Consider the following 19,562-nt stretch of genomic DNA (forward strand, 5'->3'; position numbering starts at 1 on the left):
CTTAACTTGCTGCTTCCTGGGTAGCAAGGTTTTTCCTCAAATGCCTGTCATCGAGAAGAAAGACATTTCACACGGGTGCTGTAAGAGAGACAGCCTTGGAGAACACTGATTTCAGTGCTGCTGTTTACATACAGACTGTGACAGGTAACGCTGCAAATCCAAACCAGCCAGCAGCTCAATATACTTCATAAAACAAATTGTCATCTGAAGGCAGCAGGAGAATACTCAGAGTGGAGAGAAGGCCTACAACAGATCACAGCCACACAACTGCACTCAACAGGACCCCTCCTGAAAGGAGGAACCACTCACACGAGCAGGGTGTGCAAGATCCCTGCTCATCTACCAAGCCAAAAACATGTATTGCTGTTTGATTGCTGTATTACTGCAGAAAACACCACCAACTGCTAACAGCCAGGAAAAGTGGGGCAGGGCAGGGCTGGGTTGCTTCAGGACTATATTGCTGGTGACAATAATAGGCACTGTACAGGGCTGGTGCAGCTACAGCCAGTATATGAAAAAGGTAAATGCTTAGATGCATCTCAAACTACAGTACATTCAGGACTGCACCAGGGCTGAGCATTGTTATCATTCATGCTTTCTGCTTCCAATACAATGTATGCATATTTCTAGTAGACAAGGCCTGGGGAAAGAGAGAATTCAAATGAGATACGCCACGGTTTGGCTGTCTGAGTCAGTCTGATTAGACTTTCATATATTCTGGAAGATTTACAAATGGATTGTGTGCCTTTATTTTGAAAACATCCTTGTCTACATGACAATCAGCCAATCCAAAGGTGCTGCCCTTTCAAGGGCACTTGTCCTGAGCATAGGAAGGTGTAAAAAATACTGATAATGGAGTCTGAAATCTTTCAGCCTCCCCAAAGCAGGAAACCTGAGACAGCCTGGAGGCTTTCAAGAGCCACAGCTAAATATTAAACATCTATTTTGTTGGCTTTTGACAATGGATTCAGTTATAAAAACACAACCACAAACCAACATTCACCTTTGCAACTTTTTCTGTATCTCCCTTGTAGCAAACAACAAAACCCAAAACAAAGTAAAAAGCCAAACAAAAACCTCAAACCAATCAAACAAAAAAAAAAAAACAACAAACCAAGGAAAGAAAACAAGGCCATTGATGAAAATGCTGGTTTACCTCTTCTAGTTTGACTGCTGTCCATGTGATCTGAGATAGCTCTTACAAATGTCTTCAAGAATTTGTCCTGCAGCTGCCTTGGTGAAGATTTCAGTTTTGTCGAGTTCTGAGGCACCTACATCAGCGGCAAGATTTGTGTCAGGGATATGCCCTATCTATTTTACCTTGATTAGTCTGAGCTCCTGTGTCCCTGGAACAAATCACACGTGGGTTTGACGTGTGTCCTGTGTTGTTCCTTTGCTTATTTTCTGCAGTTACTGTAATTGTTTTCCGTGACATTTATTTTTGGAGAAAGGTTCTAAAAATGTTAGTAAACAAGGCAGCAGAAGCTAAATCTGCTTGCAGTCACATCATAACTCAAAGAAACCTGGAATAAAAGGATTTCAGTGAAGCTGAGGGAATTCTAAAATTCTCCATTCCCTAATTCATCAATTCATTAATTTCCTTAATCCACTTCCTTAATCCTCTTCTCTCCACAAATTCAAAATTAAAGACATCGGAAATAATGCACACAAACACTGCATATCTTGTGGACAGCTTTCAGCTCCTTAATTAATTTACACGTAGCCTCTGTAACCTGTCCAGCTGAAATCTGTGGGTGCTTAACTCGTATTCCTAAAGCGCCGGCCAGGGTGGCCACTAAACATAAATAGAGTCCATTTAGAGCTTTATTCTGGACTTTGTGATGTCCTCGAGCTGGCAGAGCTGCTTCTGCAGCAGGTGCCGAACCTGAGCAGGGAACTCACCTGAGTGCAAAGCATCCTGGCAGAGTTAAACCGCTTTGTGCTAGTCCAGATCGGTTCTCCAGCCTCAGCTGCAAAAAAACCACATCTGCCAGCACAGAGGAAACAACAGCTTGAACTGGCAAGGGGGAGTGGAACCACCGCTACTTTTCTGGCAGCAGTCCCGGCTGAGTGTTTACAGACTCAGCCCGCTTTATTACCGGGACTCGTGGTGGGAGCTGCACACAGACGGGGCGTTAAGAGTCTCCTTGCAGAAACTCCCCACAAGTGACTTATGGCAGAGAAAGATCAAGATGAATCATCTCTCCTCGTTAATTTACGATCAACACTTTGTACTTCGCCGTGTCGGTCGTTTGTTTTTTTTTTTAAACAGAAGTTTCCGATCTGCTGCATCACGATCTACGCGATGCAACGCTGGGCTAAAGCAGGATTTAGCAGGGCTGCAGAGCCCGTGGGGGAGCTGCTGGGACACAGGGTAACACTGACACCCACCCCTGCAGCAGCCACTGCAGAAACCTCCTGTCTGAAGTCCTGCCCTCCTCAGCCCCAAAGGCCAAACGACCCGGGCTGTTGGGAAGACAAAGGACAATTCTTCTGCAAACTGTGAAACCCCACTACCGAGGCACAGAATCACAGAATCAGCTGGGTTGGAAGGGACCTCCGAGATCATCAAGTCCAACCCTTGATCCAGCATCTCTGCGGTTCTCAGCCCATGGCACTGATGCCACATCCAGTCCCATCTTAAACACCTCCAGGGACGGAGAATCCACCACCTCCCTGGGCAGCCCATTCCAATGGCTGAGCACTCTCTCTGTAAAGAATTTCTTCGTAATCTCCAACCTAACCCTCCCCTGGCACAGCTGAAGACCCAGCCCTCTTGTCTTGCTGAAAGTTGCCTGGGAAAAGAGACCAACCCCCAGCTGGCTCCCCCCCTCCCGTCAGGGAGTTGTAGAGAGTGATCATTAAACGATTCTCACAAAGAAACATCAGGTCTTGTTTTACCACCTTGTTAATGCTCCTTTCAGCTTTGCCCCCACGCCATCTTAACTAAATCTCCCTAAAATCTCACCTGCCAGCCGCATTTGAAGACAATACCTAACACTTAAAGCGTTTAAGGGTATTTTGCAGACCTCTTGGAGACCAAATTCAACTGGCGGTGACAGCGAGAATTTACCAGTTTTATCGGTGAGTTCATTTAAAGGAGTGTTGTGTGTGCTACCAGCAAGATCCTCCCCTGCGAATGAGGAGCACTCAGAGCGATGAATGCTGGGGGGGTGCGGGAACTGCCTCTTATCAGCCCAAGATAAAACTCACCCCTAAATGTGTGAATTTCTTTATGTTCTGACTAACAAGACAGACTTTTCTCCTGCTCTCTGAGCAAAAAGAAAACGACCCAGGATTTTTCAAGAAGCTGGACTTCCAGTCCCACAGATGATAGTTTTTCCCATTATTTAAAGTGTAGGGGAACTGCTACAGAGATCATCTGGGACCCCAAGCACACGAAGAGATTTAACAAGCACCCCAAACAGCCAGCGTGTATCTTCAGTACTGTGACAACTGCAGAGTTGTCTTCTAAAAGTTTAATATCTTTCTAAGTTAAAAGTATATTACAATTTCTCTTTCTGTATTAATCTATTGTCTCTGCTCTTCTGTCTGTCCGTTGATATCACAGTATATCATAATACAAAACCGAGACTGCGTCTTGATAATGATGCCTAGAGGAGCAAGCTTCCCTAGCACGGATAAAAATGTTTTAAAACATATTGTCTACTTTGGAAATTATTAGAAAATATTTCCATTATAACCTTATAAATAAAATTCATTTACTTAAAAAAACCCCCAACAAACGACATATAAAATTTCCCCCATTTGGTAACTGAGAGACTTATTCCTCTCAGTTTCTCTTCTAAAAAAGGACAAAGCCAAAAAGGCATTTTCCATTTAAAACAAATCCAGGGAGGTTATACACAGTGTGATGCATTTACATGTAGTGAAATTTCTGCCTTCATCCACGCACATCACAAAACAAGTTAATAGCACAAACGTGCATTTTTCAACTGCATGGAGATGTTTGCAGTCAGGTGAAATGCAGATAAAAAAACTACACTGAAGTACAAAGCACTGGTTTAGATCCCTCCCTTATATCTGAGTGAACAACAGAGTTATCTATCACCTCATTTAAAAAGCCAAGTACTTAAAAGCAAGAAAACGAGCATTTAAAGACCGTATAAATCTTAGGCTGCCTACATCATAGATGCACTATTATTTCTAGCTAGAAAAAAATGTCTATTCCATCATAACAAAACAGCCTCAACTACAAAATTCAGAATAAACATTATTCTCTATGTAAAGATAGCATAAAAAGCATGAAAGTATGCAGTATGAAACACTGCTTGGCCTCAGAAATAAGACGAATGTAAATAATTTCAGCACAAAACAGAACTGAGGACGGTTCCTGCTGGACAGCAGGTACAGTGTCACTGCCAAGAACCAGCACATATAAATATTTTATAACATATTTCGTGACAGAGAACTTCTCTGAGCTGGTGTTTCCACCGCAGTGTGTCTATGCCACAGCACACACCAGCCACTAAGGTGTGTGGCTCCCAGTGACTCCTCAAATTCTCAAATCTTTCACCAACTCTTTCCGTGACAAAGTTTTTTTTTTCCAGAAAAATGTTTCATTTGCTCCCTCTGCCCCACTTAAAAGTCTTTGGTTTGATTCTGACTCTGGGACTGCTCCTGCAGACAGGATGAGCAGGTTACCCTGGGGAAAACAGGTTATTCTCAGACAACAGATAAAATACCCATCACCATGCAGAACTTCAGCTTAAAAGCTCAGAGATATCCAAAACTAACCTCACTAAATACACATCACTGCTTCTGCAGAGCAAAGTTAAATGAGGACAAAAATAAACATTCATTTGTAAAAAGCTTAACGGTTCGATTCTATTCAGAGCTTGTTAACTTCTTTTAAGCTGTTTATTCTTGCTGTCACAGCTTCGGAAGAGGTTTTCCTTAATACTGACTGAAAATCCCAAATTCATTCCTTAGATATCCCTTAAGCTCAGTAATTCACTTTTCCTATATATTACTTTGTTCAACAGCTTCTCTTATAACCTGTTAAAAGCAAAAATACAATTCCTTAGGGAAAAATACCATTATGTCCACCCTTGATTTCTGGGAAAAAATAAAAAGTCAAAGTTAAGAGACACAGCCGAAACAGTTATTTATATAACTGACTTGTTGTTTTACCTTGTCTTTACTCAGCTCCCCTGGACTAGGCAGCATTTTGAATTAGTTCAGAGAGAAGATAAAATAACCTTGGAGCGTTACTACATTTGGAAAGGTGTTTTCTGCAGTTGTGGTCCGTGGCACTCTAATGCTCTGGAGCTGGAACTGTTTGTTAAAAGCCCCCAGGAACAAGGAAGGCTGCAAATTCTCTAGAAGATCCCAAGTTTTACTGGCACTGCGTGTGGCAGGAACTGCTTTTGAGCTTACACATCCCTAAACTGTGAGCTGCTGGAATGGAAGGCCTTCCAAGGATGCACTCGGTCACTTGGTCTTTTCCAACCCTGAACATTCCATGGTTCTGTTCCATTATCTTGAGAGAGAGATGCAAGTGAAGCAAGCCCAAACCCCAAAATTTGTGGATGCTGGAAGCGTTTGCAGCTATATAACTGTGTCTGCAGTGGCACAAAGGGAGACAGGGTAAGCTCCTGCTTCTCCAACAGACCAGGCAAGTGTCTCTCAAGGAAGACAGTCCACAGCAAGCAGCAGCAGGGCCACAAATCGCTGACTGCAAACATCAGGTAAAACCCAATGGTCCCCTTGTGTCAAACTGCAGCCACTGATGGTCTCCCTTGTGTCAAACTGCAGCCACTGATGGTCTCCCTTGTGTCAAACTGCAGCCACTGATGGGTCCCCTTTGTGCCAAACTGCAGCCACTGATGGTCTCCCTTGTGTCAAACTGCAGCCACTGATGGTCTCCCTTGTGTCAAACTGCAGCCACTGATGGTCTCCCTTGTGTCAAACTGCAGCCACTGATGGTCCCCTTGTGTCAAACTGCAGCCACTGATGGTCTCCACTGTGTCGAATTCCAGCCATTTACCTCTAAACCGGCTTTGCAAGGCTGCAGCAGGGAGGCTCAAGGCAATACAGGAGGAGGGTACAAGGTCTGCCAAACCTGTTCAGTAGGGCTGTGAGACATGGGGAGGTCAGACCTGCAGCTCTCTGCAGCCAAAGGAAGGAGTGGGAAAGGAAAACCCTGGATAGGAACAGGACTGGCAATGCCACGTAAGGAAAAAATGCCATTGTGAAAGATATTCCCGGGGAAATGGACTGTCCAAAGGAATCCTTGCCCTTCTCCCTCCCCTGAGTTTTCCCAGTCTATCCAAACACACAGCCACAATCACGGAAGCAAGGCCATGTGTAAGGAAGGATACCAACAGCTCAACAACTCCTACTCAACTAACTGCAAAGTAGTTGAGGCTGCTGGAAGTTCGGCCCTTGACAGAGAAGATATTTTTATGGATTGAGAATGTCCCCCTGATTTAGCACGTCTTTAACTTAAGGAATATATATAAAGTCTGTTTAATGGTGAGTTTGCTGTCATTTTACAGAAACCTTGAGAAGTTCTGTGGTTTGGAACCAGGACACAGTAAAAACCGTAGGAACAAATGAAGATTCCTAATGAAATGTGCCTTGCCTTGGCCACCAGGTTAAACCACCAGCTATCCAGAGCTCTTCATGCACAGGGGCTGGAGTTTTTTTGGCTCAGAATTGGCAACAAATGCTGCCCAGAAAACAGTGTTTTCTGTTGATTTCCCCCCAGCTTCCCTCAGTCAATAGCAGATGGAATTTCACTTTTCTCACAAAGACTGTAGGATTAGAATAACAACACTTACATTTCCAACGGAGATGATGGAAAGCAACAACAGCAACAATAAAAAAAAAAAAATCCCACACAAACATTCTGGCCATCTGGCCACTGAAAGGCAGAACTAAAGCTTTGCTCCTCTAACATGCCCACAGTTCCACCGTGGGAGAGGCAGGCACGGTATTTCTACAAACCGTCATCTGTACATAACAGCACAGCCTGATATTCACAAAGAAATAGTTTTCTATAAATACAGAAAATGTTAATAAACCTGATGGCTTCCTAAAAGTTTACGGAGATGCAGCCAAAACGATGACATCTGTTTGTACAATGAGGAGAAGCTTTACATGTGAAAAAATAGCTCAAGTAATTAGTGTTTTTTAAATTAAGACACTGCTGGAAAGATCTGCAAACTTGGTACAAACTAATCTTTTGTTTGAAGTCTGGTAGAGCAGAATTTACATTACAGTCAGGGAACGAGGAAAATTGACAGTCTTGACCTATTTTGCAGCTAAGACTGAGTGGAAAAGTGCTGTAAGCACTTTTGGAGTGCTGAGATATGTTACTAAGACAAAATATTCCAGTCTTTCAGAACAAGAGTCACCTCAACGCTGGTGTATTTGTAAATATTAATTAGGGCTAATGACCCCACTTTGAAGTGAGTAATTACTATTACAATGATGCTAAAGTAGAGTTCTAATAATGTACAGAAGAATCTTGAAAATGGCATCAAAGAAATCGTTTTTTTCACAGACTTTTTCCCAACTGAATTAGCAGAAACCAAACTGAACAGATATACCCCTGACTTTTGAATTTTGACTTAGAACTGTGACTTCCTTGGACAACTCCACTGTATCTATTAAGTGACTGCACATTAGTCGAGGAATATTTTGTTGAAATTTTACCCCCTCTCCCAATATAAATAAGAGTGCAAAAAATCCTACATTTTTCTTTTTTACCCTGATTTTTTAAAAGAAGTCTTAAAACACCTTAAAAAAAAAATGGGAACATTTAATTTCGTTTTGGACAAAGCATGTCAACTGGTCCTCAGTTATTTGTAATTTCTGCCTTTCTTTGCCAACGAAATTTTTTCAGGTTAATATGAAATTTTCATTTTTAGAATATTTTAGGGCAGGAATCATTAATTGTTCACACAGCTCCTCTACTGCACTGACCCTCGGTAAGATGTTGTAGAGCTCTGTCTCCTGGGGGAAATGGGTGTTATGTCTTCCAGAGGTCTTTGATGCCTGGAGATGAATATTCCTTATGCATCATCCCTGAGAAAGCTCTGAGTGGTTCAGGCAGCCCCCTTTGGTCCTTGGTGCTGTGGAGATGAACACAACACGGTAGGAGGAGTTTATAGCAGGGACAGTCCTATGAAGAGACAACAGGAATGACAATTGTGCTCCTTCCCTCATAAAAAAGGGGAGTTCTCAGACATCCTCCAACATCCCCCTCACTGGGAGAACAGCTCTGGTCAAGACACCCTCATCTTAGAAGAACTGGAAAAAAAAAACCAGATTTAAAACACAGGAAAGAAGTTTCAACTTTACGTAAATTAATCGATTAATGACTAGAGTCAACACATCTTACAGACCACTAGAAGAAATTTTTCTATTTTTTTAGCCATATTAATGGAAAGTGTCATTTTTAATGCAAACATTAATCCTTTTCTAAGAATTGTATCTAATACTTATTTTTTCATCAACTTCCAGATTTCCAAGTCAGTCAGCCAATATTTTGAAATGCAGCTTTTGTATAAAATCGCCCACATGACCTCTGACTTTGCAACTGTGATTGTTGTTGTTTAGGAGTTATTTAGTTCTGATATTTAAGAATAAACTCCTATTCACTTCCACTCAGACTCTATCCCACTGAGGACCGAGAGACAGCACGGTGTTCTGAGGGGCTAATTAAGAGATTGGTGGTGACATTTTAGCAAATCCAGTTCCCTGCTGGGAGATATTAATTCCCTCTGTTATAATTTTGGGGCTAGAAAGAAACAGCCGAGAAAACAAAGCCTTTTTATGGACAGTTATTTCGAACTACTCAGGGATTTTTTACAGTTGATCAGCTAAACACTGTAAAACACAGACCATGACAAGAGGAAAACCTGTAGAAACACTTTAACCCTGGATCAACACCAAGTTTGTTACCTGCCAACTAAAATATGTGCCGAGCCCTGTATGGTCACAGAGTGCTGAATATTCTGATCATCAAGTCTTTTGCATAGGATCAGGAGTCCTTATACAACAAAACAGACACACTTCCAATCAAAATACTTGCTAGGAATTCCCAGGCAGCGATGCCCATCCACACAAGCATAAAAAACTGAACGGGGAAATGCCTGGAATCTTACTAAGTGACTCTGGAAAACTCCTTATTGTGAGAAATTGAAACCCAGTCGGGCAATTTCCAATCAGAATTTATTATATGATAAAAGCAAATTCAGCGCTGGGTGATCAGGGAAGGGGTTCAACAACTCCCAACGCCTGTCACACCCAAAGAAGACAGTTGTTCTACATTTATTTCCAGCTACTACATGAATATTCATTATACAGAAGTATAAACATTACACATTGTTAGGTACATGAATATATAAACATTACACATTGTTAGGTCATACATTCAACAGATATTTCTTAACAAGAATGTTATCTATAAGCATCCGTAATATATTGGTAAATTAGACATTCAGCAGATGTTTGCTTGATATCTATACAAAGTTATAAATTTTAAGAAAGGTGCTATTATCTAGCTAACTAAACAAAATTCTCTCACTATAAATCCTACACAAGGTAAAAGGGAGGTAACTTGTTTTATCTCTTTATAGGGGCCCAATTAAGTTTTACAATTTGTTTTTCTTTTCTCTCTCCAGGTCATATTGACCTTACACTGTTTTCTCTTAATTAGCCCAAATCATTTTCTCAGTTTATCACATTATTGAAAGAACATTTTACAAATGGACTTTCTCTTCAGCCCTATGAGTGCTTTAGTTACAACGAATAAGATCTGACAGCTAAAGCAATTTTAAAAGCTTACACTTCTGGAATAACAAAATGTTTATCCAGTTTAAGATAAAAAGTATTGAAAAAAAAACCCTCTTTTTTTTCTGTTTGTCACATTTCAGCATGATATCTGTATTCACTTCCTGGGGTTTTTTCAGCCAACCCCACCTGCAATGCCTCTCCCCTGGTAAAAGCAGAGGACCTGTCACAGCCTCATCCCTTCACCGGCCCTGGCGTGGTGGGTGATGCAATCATGTGGGCAGTGACCTTTTCAGCTCAAATCGAATGTGTCTTGCCAGGGCAACGCTGGATTTACCTTTCAGTTCCTCTTTGCGTGTTCTCCGCCCCCCACTGAGACAAAATCACCATCTTTGTTCTCGGGTTCGGGCTGGAGAGAGCGGGATGCACCCCCTGTCTCCGGGTGACGTTCGCCCTGTCTCACACAGTTATTTCTGATGATCATTTCTGCTGCTGGAACGAGCCACTCTCCAGCAGTTTCTCGATCAGGCCTTCCTACAGCTGAACCAGCAGCTCGGTCTAAGCAGGCTGCACAAAGGGCCCAGCTCCCAGCCCTGCACTGAATCCCAACTTACCCAGCACGTGTTTAAAATGGAACCAGCTGAATGCTCCCCAGCCACACTCCCTGGGGAAGCTCTCCTGGGTCACTAACCTTGGGATCTGCCTACTCCTGCTCTTTGATTGTGTGATAAACAAAGTCTCGAGTTTCTATAAGTTTTTGAATAATAGTTTATTATATGGTAAAAGCAAGCAGCCGGCTGGGTGACAGAAATGGGACCAGTTTCCCAAATCTGCACACCTCTACTACTGGGTACATTTAGTATTTATCTTAGCTACTTCATACATATTAATTATATCATATACATATACATTCTACAGGTTTTTGCTAAGTTTTTAATATATGGGTTTTCTTACAGCTAAAGCTAAAAGGGTTATCTCTACAACCAGTCATAATTCATGCATTCTTGGACGAACAGGCGCCTAAAGATTTAAAGTTCTACTATATTTCATTCTTAGGATAGTAAGGAGGGCTTAGGCCTCTTGACCTTGTGAGGGTCTGTTTTATTTCTTTATGGGGGTGCAATTAAGTTTTACAATCCATTTGTTTTATTTTGATGTAGTCACCCATTTGTTTCATGAATCACAATTATTTCTATATCACAATTGCTTAGTGCAAACACCTGCTGGGCCGGAATTGCCCCTGTGCCAAGCTCTGCCCAGGGCAGGTGACCCGAGCCAGCTCCCGCCTGCCAGGGAGCAGCCAGCTCCAACCTCTACCTGGCAGTGCTGGAGGGACCCCAGACTGCTGCAGGCAGGAGAGGGAAGGATTGAGAGGTGCTGCTAATGGGATATTGGGATTACCAGGCACCTGCAGGGCTGAGGCACTGCAGACATCAGAGCTGCCTGATGCTGTGGTGAACGTTCCGCTCCCCTTTTCTCCAGGTCTGAGGCATTCAATCCCCTAAGGAAGCATGACTGCTGATGTCCTTAAAAAGAACACATTTTCTCTCAAATTAAAATTTTGCCATAAATAAATGCAACTTTAAAAAGAGCTGTAGCCAGAATATCCTGGCTTGAAAGTTAAACTGAAAAGTGAAAAACTAGAAAGAATGACACAGTCATTAGAAGTCTTTCTATGGACATAAGTGAGCCCAAGTGGAGTCTAAAGTAGCAATCACTTTAACTTAAATTACCCACTCACTATTATTCCCATGAAATTAAAATATTAAGAGCAGCTTCTCAATTCAGAAATAGTCAAGTGCTTTATCAAAATGTTTAAAAAAAATCATTGAAACTACCCCAAAGGAGGAATTTCCAGGTCTGCTTTCCTTGCATTTACATATTTACACTTTTCAACAGTCCAGAAGATATGATACTTGAAACTCAGATAGAGTGTAATTGATGGACTGACAGAGTGATAAAATCATAGGTTTGCCAGTCTGATAACAAAGTTAAAAACCCCCATACAAAAGATCTGTACAACTTGTGCTACACTAGGAATGAACCATCATCTCAGTGTTCTCTCTCACCACAAACAGTCCTTACAGAAGGACAGGAGTCACCTCTGGTTCACATCCAGTTGGGATCACAGTGGTACCATTCCCCGTGCCAGGGGAGCCTGGGCCAGTTCTACAAACTGACACACAGGTTGGCATTCCCGTGAAAATCAAATGGCTTAATGTAACACATAAAGGACTGCAGGGCCTCTGACAGAACTTATCTCTTTGCTCAAAGGATTATTCCCTGAATCCAGTCTACATATACTGTTTTAACAAGATTATAACACGCAGTAGCAGGACTAAACAAGCTGTGATCAAACCCAATAAGCTTATTTCGTTTTATTCCTTCCTTCCCAGAAGCAGCATATAAACAAATGTGGTGGTGGAGCCTAAAAAAGGATACTGCCAGTATCAGTGGGTTGTGGTTTGTTTTTTTTTTTTTTAAAAGAGGATTAAATACTTAAGCTTTTCGTTTTACTTTTACTTAAAAGCTTAGCTAAACTCTCTACACATGCACAGCTCGTTTAGGGGGAGGTCCTCCAGCAATCATTTTAGCAGACAAGGACCACAAATACAGGGACCACAAATACAGAGCTCCCCTCAGCTCAGGTCTCTCAAAGCAGGACCCTGAGCCTCTCGACACCCACACCCTGGAACAGCCCTGCCCAGTTCGAGCTGCTCAAACCTATTAGCACTGCAGACTCACCTAAATGTAGTGCTACTGCAGCCAATGAAAAATGCATCACACATCAGGTAGCAGCATTTCAAAACTTGGTACCAAGAGAGCACTCTGGGAAGAAAATGCTATGTAACTGCCATGACCTGTAACAACAGCCAAGTTACATAAAGCAGAGATGACTTAATTTTCACTAGAAGTGATTTAGAAATAGATTGCTTTGTATTTATGTGTAATTGTCCAGCATGCTCTACTACAAGGTGGGTCCACAAACAGGCCAAATGTGTTCATAAATGAATGTTTAGAGGCTGACTAGAGACATTGAATATCTTGTTTTGGGCCAGGCTGCTCTGTCAGTTTTTAAGTGCTCAGGGTATCAGAGCTGGGACCCAGCGTGAGACTTGCACAAAAGCACTCCTGAAACTGCAGTCAAAACGACTGATTTACAGGAGCAGAAGAATACAGAGTTATACAACTAAGGCAAAATACCAGCTCTTCTTTTCCCCACGTGTGAAGGGCTGCCCTGAGGGGTGTGACCATGTGGAACACCTCCCTGGTGAGTGCCCCTTGCTGTGTGTAGCACCCACACACAGATAGTTCCTCTGCCTGGACTCCTGTGTGCTGGGGGCTGTACAAAACCAAGAAAAACGCTGCCTGTCCTAAAAACGTTATGGTTTTGTATATATCTATTTAAGGAGCACTGTGAATGTCACACGGAGATAAGCTGTGCAGATCCCTGACTCAGAGAACACGGAGTGCTGGAAGAAAATGAACAGAAAAACAGAAGCAAGTAGGAAGCCAATAAAGTTACTGCGTGCAAAAATCACATGGGAGTTGTCCTTAGAAATCTGCTATTTTTTAGGAAAGTGGTGTACACTCCCATGGATTTCTTAATCTGTATGTTCTTTCTGAACCAGAAGCAGATCTGTTTTGGGGCCTGTTTGTCCGTTTTCAGGTGTGCACAGGTGTTTTGTCCATTTTCAGGTGTGCACAGGTGTTCTGCCAGTTACTGCACTGTCAGACACGTCCTGTTGCTTTGCAATCATCAGCTTGGAAGTGACTTGTGTATCCCCACAGCACCCTGAAACTGCTCAAAGGACCCCTGAACAAAAAAATGCAATAGGAGCAGAAAGCTGGACAAGAGGCCCAGAAATTATACGAAATGTAACTCAAAGATAATTATGTATAATTAAAAGTTCTAATGTTGAATAGCTAGTGATTTTTCCTTGGTAACCTGTAACAACATTTAATTGTCCCTGACTATAAATAAAGTCTATTACTACTTAAACCCTCCTTTATGTCAATTGAAGGGATAAATATTATTTTTATAACAATCTGCTAAATATCGGAGGACAAACCATTCTTTACTCCCCAAATCTTCACTTTTTCTCACTAAACGGAGAATTATTTTGACTTTGCTTCATCTGTCACCTGTTCTTCACTGTTATAATCTTTTATGATTGCACATGGATGCTTTGCATCCATCTGAAAGGTTAGTGCCCAAATCTGGAGGAAATGTTTCACCTGAGTGCAAGGAATTATTTGACTCTACTCTTTGGTAAACTTCCAAATCTTACTGACTCTCAGAACATTGCAAAAAAAAGTGCTAGTGGTCTGCTACGAACCCCCAAGGCTCCTCAGCCAACTTCTGTTGTACCAGTTATTCCCCACTCTGCATTTGCGGGGGGGGGGGGCTGTTAGCTTTATTTCTGAGATGGGATTTATTTCTTTCTGGGATTTATAAAGTTATGTGCTTATTCAAAACTTTCCTCTGTTGCACCCCTTTAAGCCACTGCCTTTCCCTAGAAGGAATTTCCACCGGCCAGTTGCACTTCTTCAAACAAGTTATTTCCAAGTGTCCCACGCTCGTATTTCACCGCGCTGAGCCTCTGTTTTATGTTATGAGGCGACATAAAAGCGAGATCAGCCGCTTCTACCGTGACCATCATAAGAAAATGCCCCATAAAACCTCCTCTTTAACGAGGCTGCTTTGAGCTGTGTTTTACAGCACCCTCTTTTGAGTCGCTCTTGCGTTTGGCTGCGAAAGCCAGCAGGACCTGGGCAGGCAGTGCTCACGGAATGCCAGCTCTGCAGAGCAGCAGGGAGAGGGAAAGGGAGCAGGAAACCAGGGAATAGCGAATAAAGCTTTATGTGCTGGGGGAGAGTGAGGCAATCAAGGGCGGGGGAAAAAAGTCAATAGTGACTATATGGCACAGGAAAAAAAGAAAGAGAAGCTGAAGGAATCTGAAGAGAATGTGGCAGAGGAATGGGGAAAAAACGTGAGACCTGGCGGGACATAGAGACAGGACAGACAGGGGCGAGGCAAAACTGCAGAATTCTCGGAATGCCTGAGGCTCTTCCCTTTCCCAGTCCTGCAGGCATCAGACCCCGCTTCCCTGGCCGCTGTGCCGTCCCTCTGCACAGCTTCCCTCTCACCTCGGTGCTTTCGAGCGCAGGGAACGCAAAACACCCGGTAAATGCCTCACCCACCCCCCTTCCTTGGTCAGCGTCCCGCTGAGCCTCGGCGAGGCAGCGGGAAGGACCCTGCGGAGCTTTATTTGGGTGGGACGGGAGCCGCCCTCGGAGCCAGACACAACACCGACGGTTTGGGCGTGGGGATGCCAATCGCGCTCGATGGGGGGATTCCTTACTCTGCCCTGAAAGAACAGAGCTCTGCGCAGGGTCGGGTCCTGGCAGGGGGCAGAGGGAGCGGCCACCCAAACCTCCCGGCAGCCGGCGGGAAGCGCGATCCCGCACAGCCCGCAGGGATCCCGCACAGCCCGGAGGGATCCCGCACAGCCCGCAGGGATCCCGCACAGCCCGGAGGGATCCCGCACAGCCCGCAGGGATCCCGCACAGCCCGGAGGGATCCCGCACAGCCCGGAGGGATCCCGCACAGCCCGGAGGGATCCCGCACAGCCCGGAGGGAACTCCGGCACCGAGCCAGCCTCTGGACAGCTGAGAGGGGAAAAAAGCTGCCCGGGCAGGAGCTCCCGAGCTCGCCTGCGGAAGGCAGCGGCGTTGAGGGCTCGGGGCTAAACGAGCCAAACAACGGGGAGAAACCTTCCCGGCTTAGGCAGAAAAGGGCAGGAACTCCGAGCTGACGAAGTATAACCTCCCGGGGGTCGAGCAGCAGGCTCGCCGTGTCTGTAAGGAACAGAGCGCCGCGCCTCGTTTGTGCTTACAGAAGCAGAGAACAATTAGCTTAGAAATTCTCTTTAAACTGCGAGGGGAACGCAGCCGAACTGCGGGAGAGGACAACCTGAAACCATTAGGAGCGTGCGGGAGGGCAAGGACAGCTGGGACATTTACCACCCGTAACAGGGCTATCTCAGGGATTTTAAAGCCAAAGAGTGTCTAAAAGGGACTGAGAGACAGGCAATGCAACGAAAGGCTGAGGGAGAATGTGTTTGTGTTCCTGGGCTAAAGGAAATACTGAAGTCTCTGATGGGATCGAAAGCAGCCGAATGCCAGTTAAAGAAAAATTTTAACGGCGCTGCTACGATGCTGGTTTTGCGAGTCAGCGAAACAAGATACTTAGGAAACATTTAATTTTAAATTCAAGGCATTAACGCTGGTTTATTCCAGCAATATGAAGCGAGACAAGATTTAAAACAGCGTATCTGAAATCCCAGGAGGGCAGCTGAGATGGGTTTTCCAAATTATTACCTGAAGATGGCTCAAAATATTTGTACATTTTGTAGATTAGGAAAAAACTATACGGTGAAAATACATTGATTGAAGGTCAGCAACCAGGTAACACGCCTGGGGAGCGGATCTGGGATAAATACCAGTCCCCCACCTCTTCTGTGCAGCTGAAGAGTGGTCTGGTTGGTGTTTTCCCTGCCATTTAAGGAATTTATATACTTCAGAAGAGCAAGTGCTCTATAAAATTTAAATCTTTCTTAATTTTATATTATATGTTTTATATATATTCATCTATGCATGTCCTTGGAGGTGCTCAAGGCCAGGCTGGATGGAGCTCTTATAAACCTGGTCTAGTGGAAGGTGTTCTATACGCAGCAGGGGAGTGGGACTGGATGAGCTTTAAGTTCCTTCCACCCCAAACCATTCTGTGGCTCTATTTTATATATACAAATGAGTAAACAAGTATGTGTATATGAATAGACTATACATAAAGTCTGTATTCAGACGGAGGTGTTTCAGCCTGCAAGGTTAGCACTCCCGACCTGATTAGCCATGAGGTAGCACCGAGGGCTGGACATGAGAAGTGCAGCCTTTAGGTTTACTCCTCCTGCCTTTACTTTCACTGTCGCTGCCCTAAGGCAGCGCGGGAGCGATGGAAAGACCCTTGGGAGTCGCAGTTTCAGCCAGAGCCCGTTACCTTCCCCCCGCACAGGCCCCACGAGGGAAGGAGGGAGGCAGGGAGAGAGGGAGCCGAGGCGCTCAGGGAAGGAGGGAGGTGGGGAGGGAGGGAGCCGAGGCGCTCAGCTCAGCGCGGCCCTGCCCGGTGAGTCGGGGCAGGGAAGTGGGGAATAGGGAGCAGGGAAGCAGGGCTTGCATCCCCCTCACCCCAAACGGCAGCAGCCCTCCAGCCACACCCAACCACTTGTGCCCGGCGGCGCGGGCACTCAGCAGTTCTTCCCAGCCCATAACGACACACTGGGTGGGACAGAGGGGGATTGCCGAGGGCTGCCAGCAACCTCTGTTGTCTGCTTCTGTGGGCTTAGGCTGGAGAACCCACACCTTGCAGCAGAGCTGGAAGCCCGAGTCCCACCCAGCACGTGGGTCACTTCGTGCCCCTGTGGAGCAGTTTTGCTGCGGGAAAACACATCCTAAGAAATTATTTCCTGTGAGAAATTGAAACCCAGTCGGGCAATTTCCAATCAGAATTTATTGTATGATAAAAGCAAATTCAGCGCTGGGTGATCAGGGAAGGGGTTCAACAACTCCCAACGCCTGTCACACCCAAAGAAGACAGTTGTTCTACATTTATTTCCAGCTACTACATGAATATTCATTATACATAAGTATAAACATTACACATTGTTCGGTACATGAGTATAAACATTACACATTGTTAGGTCATACATTCAACAGATATTTCTTAACAAGAATGTTATCTATAATTGTTATCTATAATCTGTAATATATTGTTAAATCAGACATTCAGCAGATGTTTGCTTGTTATCTATACAAAGTTATAAATTTTAAGAAAGGTGCTATTATCTAGCTAACTAAACAAAATTCTCTCACTATAAATCCTACACAAGGTAAAAGGAAGGTAACTTGTTTTATCTCTTTATAGGGGCCCAATTAAGTTTTACAATTTGTTTTTCTTTTCTCTCTCCAGGTCATATTGACCTTACACTGTTTTCTCTTAATTAGCCCGAATCATTTTCTCAGTTTATCACATTTCCTTTTTTTCTTTTTTCAGTCCAGCTCAACTCTGATTTGAGTTATTAGTCTAGGAGAGTGCAGTGTGTTTTAGGAATAAGCAGGTCTGCAACTTCACAGGTGAGAATGGCAAGACAGCTTCATTACGGTGAAACCTAAAAGAACACAACTGAACAAGTCAAAAGCAATCAGAAAGGCTCCCATACAAAATGGCTCCTGCCTTACACGAGGTGGGGCAGGGAAGGTGCTGGAACAAAAGGAGGTGTTAAGGCAGAGCATGTAAATTATAATCATAAGGGGAAAACGTAACCATACATGGATAACTGCTGCAATGCACCAAATACAGATCAATAGGAAAACAGGGTATACACCCATGAGAAATAAGAGATAATACATGAAAAGATAATACAATTAAATACAAAATACAACATAAAAATTTAAACACATATTGTCAAACTGTCCATAAGAGTCCACGTCTGCTTGTCTTCGTGAGGAGGAAGGTGTTTGTCTTTTGGGTATCTCCAACAGGAGAGGCTGTGGATAAAGGCAGTACTGACAGAAAGAAGCACTGAGCTTCGGTGAGGAGAAGCACGAGACCATGTTAGAAAAGTTAAAAATTAAAGGGGGGAGGGAATATCGGGATTGTAGCAGTGAGAAGTTACCCAGACACCCACAGAGCTGTGCTGGTGTGAGTGCTCTGCCATATACTCATAGGAGTTGCTACAAGCACCATTACTACAGAGACCCTCCAGCAAACACTGTGGAACCATTTCATTTGTGCTGTAGCAGAGAGTGTTTCAGCACTGCTACATCAAATGCCTGAAAATGGGGCTGTTTGAGGCTTTTTCCACCCCAGTGTCACCCAAGACAGGCCAAAGGGCCCAACCCCAGCCCAATCTTAACCCCTTGTCCTGTAAGACAACACCTGTCATGGAGACCTTGCCAAGTGTTCCTGCACCTTTGGAGCACCACAGAAACACTCCTTTTGGGAACATTTTCCATACTGAAAGAACTCGAGTTTCTGGAGCTGAGGTGTCAGCAGCAAGCAGGTGTGGGGAAGGCTTAGTTGGAGATTCAGCAAAAGCCTGACCCCCAGACCAAGCTGTGGGGAAGCTCAGGCATTAAAAAAACTAACTTCCAGGGGAACTTGGAACTCTTCTGAAAAATGTCAACATGTCAGATGTAACCATCCTCTGCTACCACTTGCGGGGAGCAGGCGGAGAAAAGAAGCCAATCCCACAACATTTGGGGTGAAAGCAGCTAAAAGGTTTTATTGCTTCAAGGAAAGAGGACTGAACAGGTGCAGGGGAAGGGTAGAAAAAGCTGTAACAAAAATGGCTCTTGCCTTGTATAATGCAGGGTAGGGAAAGTACTGGAACATAGAAGGAGTTCAGGCAGAGCATTAAAATTAGAACCATACAGGGAGAACATAACCATATATGGCACTACACCAAAAACTGACCAGTGAAAACACAGGATTCACATACATAAGGAATAAAGCATAATTCATATAAAGCAATGTAGTATACAATAAACTAGGTGTTGAATTTACAGTTTCCAAACCCCAAGAGAAACAAATCGTAAAAAACTTCTAAAGAGAAACTAGCCAACTGTCCCAACCTGCACACATCCCCCTAATTTCAGCTTGTCTTACCACAGTGACAACATGGGCCTGAGAAACACCAGCTCCTCCCCAAGAAGGAAACCCGATCCCTACACCCCCA

This window comes from Chiroxiphia lanceolata, chromosome 5, assembly GCF_009829145.1.
Source record: "Chiroxiphia lanceolata isolate bChiLan1 chromosome 5, bChiLan1.pri, whole genome shotgun sequence".
NCBI lineage: Eukaryota > Metazoa > Chordata > Aves > Passeriformes > Pipridae > Chiroxiphia > Chiroxiphia lanceolata.